Here is a 7,132-nt window from a genome sequence, read left to right on the forward strand (position 1 = left end):
AGGAAGAGATTAGAAGTTGTCGCAAAGGCCTATGTTTGTTTACCCAGCAAGAGGCAGACTCAGAGGACTCCGTCTGACAATCACAAAACCCAGTTTAGTAAATCCCAACTGAGGACGTGAACTAAAAGGAAAAAGGGAGCAAACAGAGTGGCAGTAGATAAATTCAGGCTTTTATTGCATCTAGAGACATCGTTTGAGGTCGTGCTGGGCCTTGGCCTCCCCTCAGGCCTAGGCCCTCCTCCATGCTTCCTCTCCCCATGCCCCAGGCCTTCCACCACAGAGGGGGCATTGCGTTAGGCCCAGCAGTGATCTTCAAAGCCCTCAGCTCCTGCTGGGCTCACCAGGCTCTGCTCTTCAGCTGCTGATATTGAAGCACGAGAGTTGGCTCCAGCTGCCAGCTTGCTTCGCCCTGTCCCCAGCACGCTCATTACTACCTCCAAAGGAAAGATGTTCTGCAAACCACTCACACCATGAATCTGCTTCCAGGCAGGCAGCAGGATTGGGTAAAAGCAAATCCAACTGCATGCTTGCCTCTTTCTGGTAAAGCTGAACCTGCCAGGTGCTTCCAATCCCAAAACACCACACCGGTGGGTTCAGGTGGCTGTGAGTGATTGCTCTGGGCCAGCCCCACTGTCTTTATCTCACCCACACTGAAAGACCATGTTTTAAATGTTCATTTTGTCAGTCACAAGTGAAGTTCATGAAGAACTAAAGCCTGGATTCAGAATATTTGAAGCTCCATTGGTGAGGGAAGTTGTATGTTTTGTCCTAGCTTTCATTATGGTGTGGGGAAAATTCCCCTTTGCAAAGCTATGGGCTCTTCTGACCTCCTGCTCTACAGACTCGAACAAAACCAGGCGACCTGGTTAGACCATGGGCACCACGTTGGGCTGTATAAAAATTAAAAACCTTTTGGTCAAGTCCTATCCTGTCCCACCCGGGCAAGGAGAAGCAGAGTCCAGGGAGGATCCATAGTAGGAAATCCATTTCTGTTGTGCTGGTGGGTGTATGAGATGTGCCAGGCTGCCTAATTCAGTGAGGTCTGCTTGCTATTAAAGTGCAGGAGACCAGCTGAAGCACTGGAGAGCATTAAATGATATTTTTGAAACTGCCTGTTTATTTTTATATATGGAGAGCTGTGCAATGAAGACACCAGAAGAAATAAAAACAGAGAAAGAAAAGCTAGCGGGTCGCAGAATGGAAAAACATCAAGCTAACAAACACGTCTTCCTTCTCCTGCATCCCAGTCGTGGATAGCCCCTTAACAGATATATCAGCTTCTTCATCACTTGAGGTAATGGAGTATCCAGACTTTGTGGCTGGAAAATAAATAATTTGTGCGGGGTGAAATGTGCTTTTTAGCTTAGTTGGAAAACACTGCCTGGAGCATGGCTGGCAGTAGGCTTATCGTCCAAGCCTGCCACCTGTGAGGCCTCAGAGCAGAGCTAAAAGGGAGGACAGAACAGGAAAGAATAGCTGAGTTGGAAGGGACCTTCAGAGGCCATCTAGCCCAAACCTAAATGGTTTGAAGCCTATCAGTTCCTGAAGGGGAACGTTCGCTGTGTTGTGCTGGGACAGGGTGGCTTTGAGGAACTCTCTGAAGTAGGTTGGCTGAGGAGAAGCAAATACTAGAAAGGGTGAAATACTTTTCCTGAAATTTTAGTGAAAGAAGCGTTTAAAAATGATCATTTCACTCAGAAGTTCTCACAGGAATCCGGGAGGTTACTGGTAGCAAAACCAACCCATTCTGGTTTAAAATGGAACAAGAAAAGGTCACATTTGGTGGTTTTGCGTAACCCTTACTTTTTGCCACCTCCTGTGGTAGCAACAGCGAAACTCAAACTGGAAACATGCAGCCAAACAAAAAATGTCCCCGGTTACTCTTATTTTAACCAAAGCACTGAGGATGCTCCCTGTCAAATGAGTTACTAACATTATTATTATTATTATTATTATTATTATTATTATTATTATTATTATTATTATTATTATTATTATTATTATTATTATTATTTAGTGATAATACCGCAAATAATGGTCTTCTTTCCCTTCCTATACCCTCCCACTGCCCCTTGAGATGCCTCTGCTGAAACCAGAGGTAGAACAAGAAGGGAGAACCAGAAGCAAGATAAATCCATAGCCAGGGATGCTGAGGGCTTGTAAATCCCTCAGGAGAGATGTCTGGCCGACTTGGGCTGTCCTGGGGTCCAAGTGACAGAGGTATTGGGTCTCACACTTTTCCTTTGGCGTGCTCATGATCCAAGTACAATTATTTTCAACTCAAAGTTTTCCTCAAAGTAAATGAATCCCTGCATGAAAAGGTTTTTGTGTGACACTTTTTGTATGCTTTGTATATGCCACTTGATAGACCTTTCCAACTACAGCTGAGAGTTTTTTTTCTTGATGAAACAAGAACTATGAACTTTAAACCTCACTGCAGATTGGCCAGACTGAAAACTCAATATTTTTCTCAGTGAAGTGAAAAATGAAACAAAGCCCATTCAAATCCCTCTGCCCTACACACTGACTCAAAAAAAAAAAAAAAGCCATAAAAACTTAGCTAGACTTTAAACTTGATGAAACTTACTTAATTAAAAACTTTGAGATTGAGAATGTTAAAAGCAAAATGTAAAAAAAATCTTTAAAAATTGCTTGTTGGCAAATTCTGACATGAAAAGGAAAGGTTTGAAGCTTTCAATATAGATTTAGTAAAACATTTCAACTTCCTCTGTTCCCCTCCCATTCTCCTGAGCTGTGACCAGTTGTGGTTTTTAATTATAACATCTGGGACCCCAGCAATGATGGAGAGACACCACACCACGTTGATGGCAAAGGAAGCCCACTCGGATGAGACATGTCGTGACTTCCCTGTGCAGGCACACAAGTGTGGAGGCAGAGCCCAGCATCTGGAAATCACAGGCAGATGGACCTGGGAGGAGGAGATGCCTGGAGAGGGAGTGGGAAAAGCCTGGAAAGACCCCGAGTGTGGGCTGGGAAGAGGCAGGAAGGGCATGGAGGCCATGTGTGATCCCACAGCTCTGGAGCATCACTCCTCTGCAGGGAGCGTGGGCTGGGAGAGCATCCCAGCAGCTGCAGCAAAATTATCTGGTGTGAGGTCTAATTCTGAGCCATAAAACCCATGGCAAGAGGGAGCTGGTCTGGACAGTGCCTTGGGCATGAGGCAGAGGATGATGTGGGGGGCTAAGGTCCTGGGAAGGTCTCCTTCTGCTAAACGGTCATTTAAAACACTGAGGTTTAGGTGGGTTTTGGAGCTCCCAGGTCTGGACGAGCTGGGTTTTTACTGCCTTTTGAGCAGTTTGTGTCCCTCTGGCAGCACCCATGCAGACTGCCTGTGCCATACAATGCAAATAGAATGTGGTGAGGCTCAGCAGGATGGAAAATAAAGGATATTGTGACTGTAGGGCTGAGACTGTGATGAGGGACAGGTCACCCACATGCTGCTCAGAGAGAAGGAAGATATCTTATTAATATAAGTAAGATAAGCCAGATCCATGAGGAATAGCAGCAGTAGCACAAGGTCATTTTGGTGGCTGCTGTCAACCCACCATCTGCTCTTCAATCCCAGGACAGGGCATCCCTCTGTCCCCTTCCTACAAGCGTGATGGAGCAGGAAGGCATGGGCTCACTTATTGTAAGTATTGATCACCTCCCACCTTCCTACCAAAAAACACCCAGTGAACCCACTGCTGAAGGAAAAACCTATCTGTATTGGCAGCAAGAGTATGGAAACAAGGTGATAGAGGGGATGAGGATGGAGAAGGAAAAATGAGGTTTATGACCAACGGAGTTAAACTGTTGAGACCTTCCTCTCCACCTCCACCTCCTCACCAGGTTATTCCAGCGCCATAAATCATCCAAACCTTGATGGCAAGAGAGCTGCCAACTTGGAAAAAAAAAATAAAATTGGAATGATAGGGGTCCTTCCCTTCCCTTCCCTTCCCTTCCCTTCCCTTCCCTTCCCTTCCCTTCCCTTCCCTTCCCTTCCCTTCCCTTCCCTTCCCTTCCCTTCCCTTCCCTTCCCTTCCCTTCCCTTCCCTTCCCTTCCCTTCCCTTCCCTTCCCTTCCCTTCCCTTCCCTTCCCTTCCCTTCCCTTCCCTTCCCTTCCCTTCCCTTCCCTTCCCTTCCCTTCCCTTCCCTTCCCTTCCCTTCCCTTCCCTTCCCTTCCCTTCCCTTCCCTTCCCTTCCCTTCAACAAAATGGGATGAGAAAGGGTGAGAAAAGCTCAGGGACTCGGTGAGGATGAGGAGGAGAGAGGCTTCCACTCTTCTACCAGTGGAAACCTTCAAGGAGCCCTTGGATATCCTCGTTGGAGGGGTCAAAGAGCAGAAGGCAGCTTACAGAAGAGCCTCCTGCCCTCTGAGCTCATTTATGGCTCATTCAACGTAAGCCTTGGAGCAGCTCAGGCTCATGAATGATGAATCCTCCCAGCCCTCCTGGAGGGAAGGTTGTAACCAGTGCCAGGAAAAACACTGGAATTGGTTAGGATTTTTTTTTTCTTTCTTTTTCTTTCTCTTTTTGGTAGCAAATAAAAATTTGGTAAAACAAAAGACTTTCTCTGAATAGAGTTTGGTGACACCAGACTGTGCATTTGGAGAAAAGAAGTTTAAAAATAAAATAGGAAAAGAAAAAAAAGCCCATTTGAAAATGTGGAATTACTTTGTTTAGACCTTTTTGGAAACAAAACATTTTGATGTCCTGATGTGAAGCAATTCCCTGTTTTGAAATTTCCTTCAAGTTATTTTAAGAACACTAAAAAAAAACAAAACTGTCTTGAGATTGAAAGAAAACATTTCATTTCTGGTAGAATTAATTTTAAAGAGTGTGTTTTTCAGAATTGCTGGTGAACTGGAAAATTCATTATTTTTTCAACTTGCCTTGTTACCCCTATGGGAAAACGGAGTCCAGGGACACGAAACAATTTATCCAGTGACTGTCAGGGCTGGGACTGCTGTCGAAATGCTGGTTAAATACACCCGCTAGGAACACACACTTCTGACAACCTCTGATCTCGGGGCGCTGCCTCTCCATGTCGGAGCGAAGCAACCCTCAGGGGTCAATTCGTGTCATCCCGAACGTGGGGGGGTTCGTCTCTGTTGCCCCCTTTGTGCAATAGCAGTAATAAAAAAAGGGATCCTGAGAAGTTTTAAAGGCTGTTAATCATTTCCATCCCGCTCCGTAGCTTGGAATAGCAATCATCGTCATCGTATCGATGGCTGCGGGTCATTTGCCTTGGCCTTTGTGACAGCGTGGATGTTCCAAAACCCAGCTAAAAACAAGCAGCTCATCGGGGAACATTTTCCTGACCCGATGCAAACAGGCATGGGGGCAGCCTGGACTTAGCCTGGGCACTACCCAGATCTATTTACCTGAGGAAAAATTGGAAATAATGATGCTTTTTGGAGAAGGGAGCCTCCAACATCCTCCACTGGGCCACCTTATTGCGGGTTAATTAATTACAAAGGCTTCGTTACTCATTTCAGCACCCATGGTTGAGTTTGCCGGGGGTCTTTGCCACTGCTGCCCCTCAGACTCCCCCCAGAATAAAGTAGGGTAACGCACACAGCACTCACTGCTGGCCAGGCTCTGCTTTATCACCTGTGGGAGCTGAACCCCTCTCCGGGGTCTTTGGGGATGCTCGGAGGGAAATTCAGCTCTGCAGCAGCCGCAGGTAAGTTATGAATGGTAGCGATCAGCCCAGCAGCCCCTGCGTTAGCTGGTGTGATATTAAAGCCAGCATACCTCACACTTAATTTTGGAATGCGCCGCAGACTCTCGGTTTTAATTGGAAATGCTGTGTGAGTGCTGTGGCGCTGTGGAAAGGTGTGTGCTTTGGCCCTCGAAAAGGTGTGGGAGACAATGCAAGGTCTCATGGGGAGCTCACAAACTGGGCTTTTTGTTGCTGTGCTGGGGAGAGGAGCAGGTCTGCCCAAACCTCCTCCAAATTCTGTTTCTGGGCTCTTCCACCCGCTGCTTGCCATCACCACATAGGTCTATATTAATGTATATTTTCATCCCAGCTCGACAGTAAGCACTGAGTCTGAGTTTTAACTTAGGTGGAAGGTCAGATCCCTAGCAATCCTGTTGTGTGAGGAGCTTTTCTTCTCCAGGGATGGCAGAAGAACCTCTCCAAGGTGCGTGTATCACCTGGAGAGCTGATCCTGCTCTTCCAAGGATGCTCAGAGCTTGCTGGTGTCTGGGTCTGATGGGCTTCATGCAGTAGTGGCAGGGCTCTTCAAAACCACATAGGGGTGCACCTCTTCTCTGCTGGATGGAGAAGGAGCTGGGGGAAATGAGTTCGCATCGTGCCACCTGCCCTGTAGGTGCATAAAACAGTGCAAAATGGCCCATTTTTTGGTGCTAAGGAGTCTCCATGGGATAAACTCAAGTAGGTACAAGGAGGGATCTTACAGACCACACATTTTGACATAAGCTCCCACACCCTTCCTCAGTCCCACTGTACAAACAGATGTTTTTCTACATCTGGGCCATAACCACCCTGGCCATGGATCTGCTTTTGGGTGCCTCTTCCCTGCTACAGCAAAGAAATACCAGCACTGCTCGACCTGGCAGGGGATTTATGTGGGTAAGCACAGCTAAGTGCCTGTGCCCACTGGTTTCCTGCAATGACTTCTCCCTTTCGGGCCCTTCCCTGCTCGAGGAGAGCAGGTTTCCCCCGCTCCCTCCCTCCAGCAAAGCCCTTGGAAGAGCAGCGCAGCTCCTCTTACAGCGCCGCAGCCTCCGCATCTATTTTTAAGCCTCCTGAGGACAAGCCTGTGCGAGGAATGGAAGCCCAGCTGTAAGGGGAAACCAGAAGAGAAGGTGCCAAGCAGACTTTGGTCTCGAATTTATGCATAAAAAAAAAAAGAAACAACTCTCAGAAATTGGTTCCAGATAAGGGGTGACCTACTGGGTCTGACAGCTGCGCCGAGCACAGCTGCCACCGCGCCGCCGAGCGCATCCAGATGTGCGCCCCCCGCGCGCCGCCAAACTTTCCGCCGGCACCGCGCTCCCCCACGCCAGGAGGGGCCCGGGACAGATGTGCTGACATGATGGATGGCTTCTTCCTTCGCCCCTGCCTCTGGAGGGGCGATGATTTTGGGTGCTGGGAACTT

This window comes from Anas acuta, chromosome 4 (genome assembly GCF_963932015.1).
Source record: "Anas acuta chromosome 4, bAnaAcu1.1, whole genome shotgun sequence".
Classification (NCBI taxonomy): domain Eukaryota; kingdom Metazoa; phylum Chordata; class Aves; order Anseriformes; family Anatidae; genus Anas; species Anas acuta.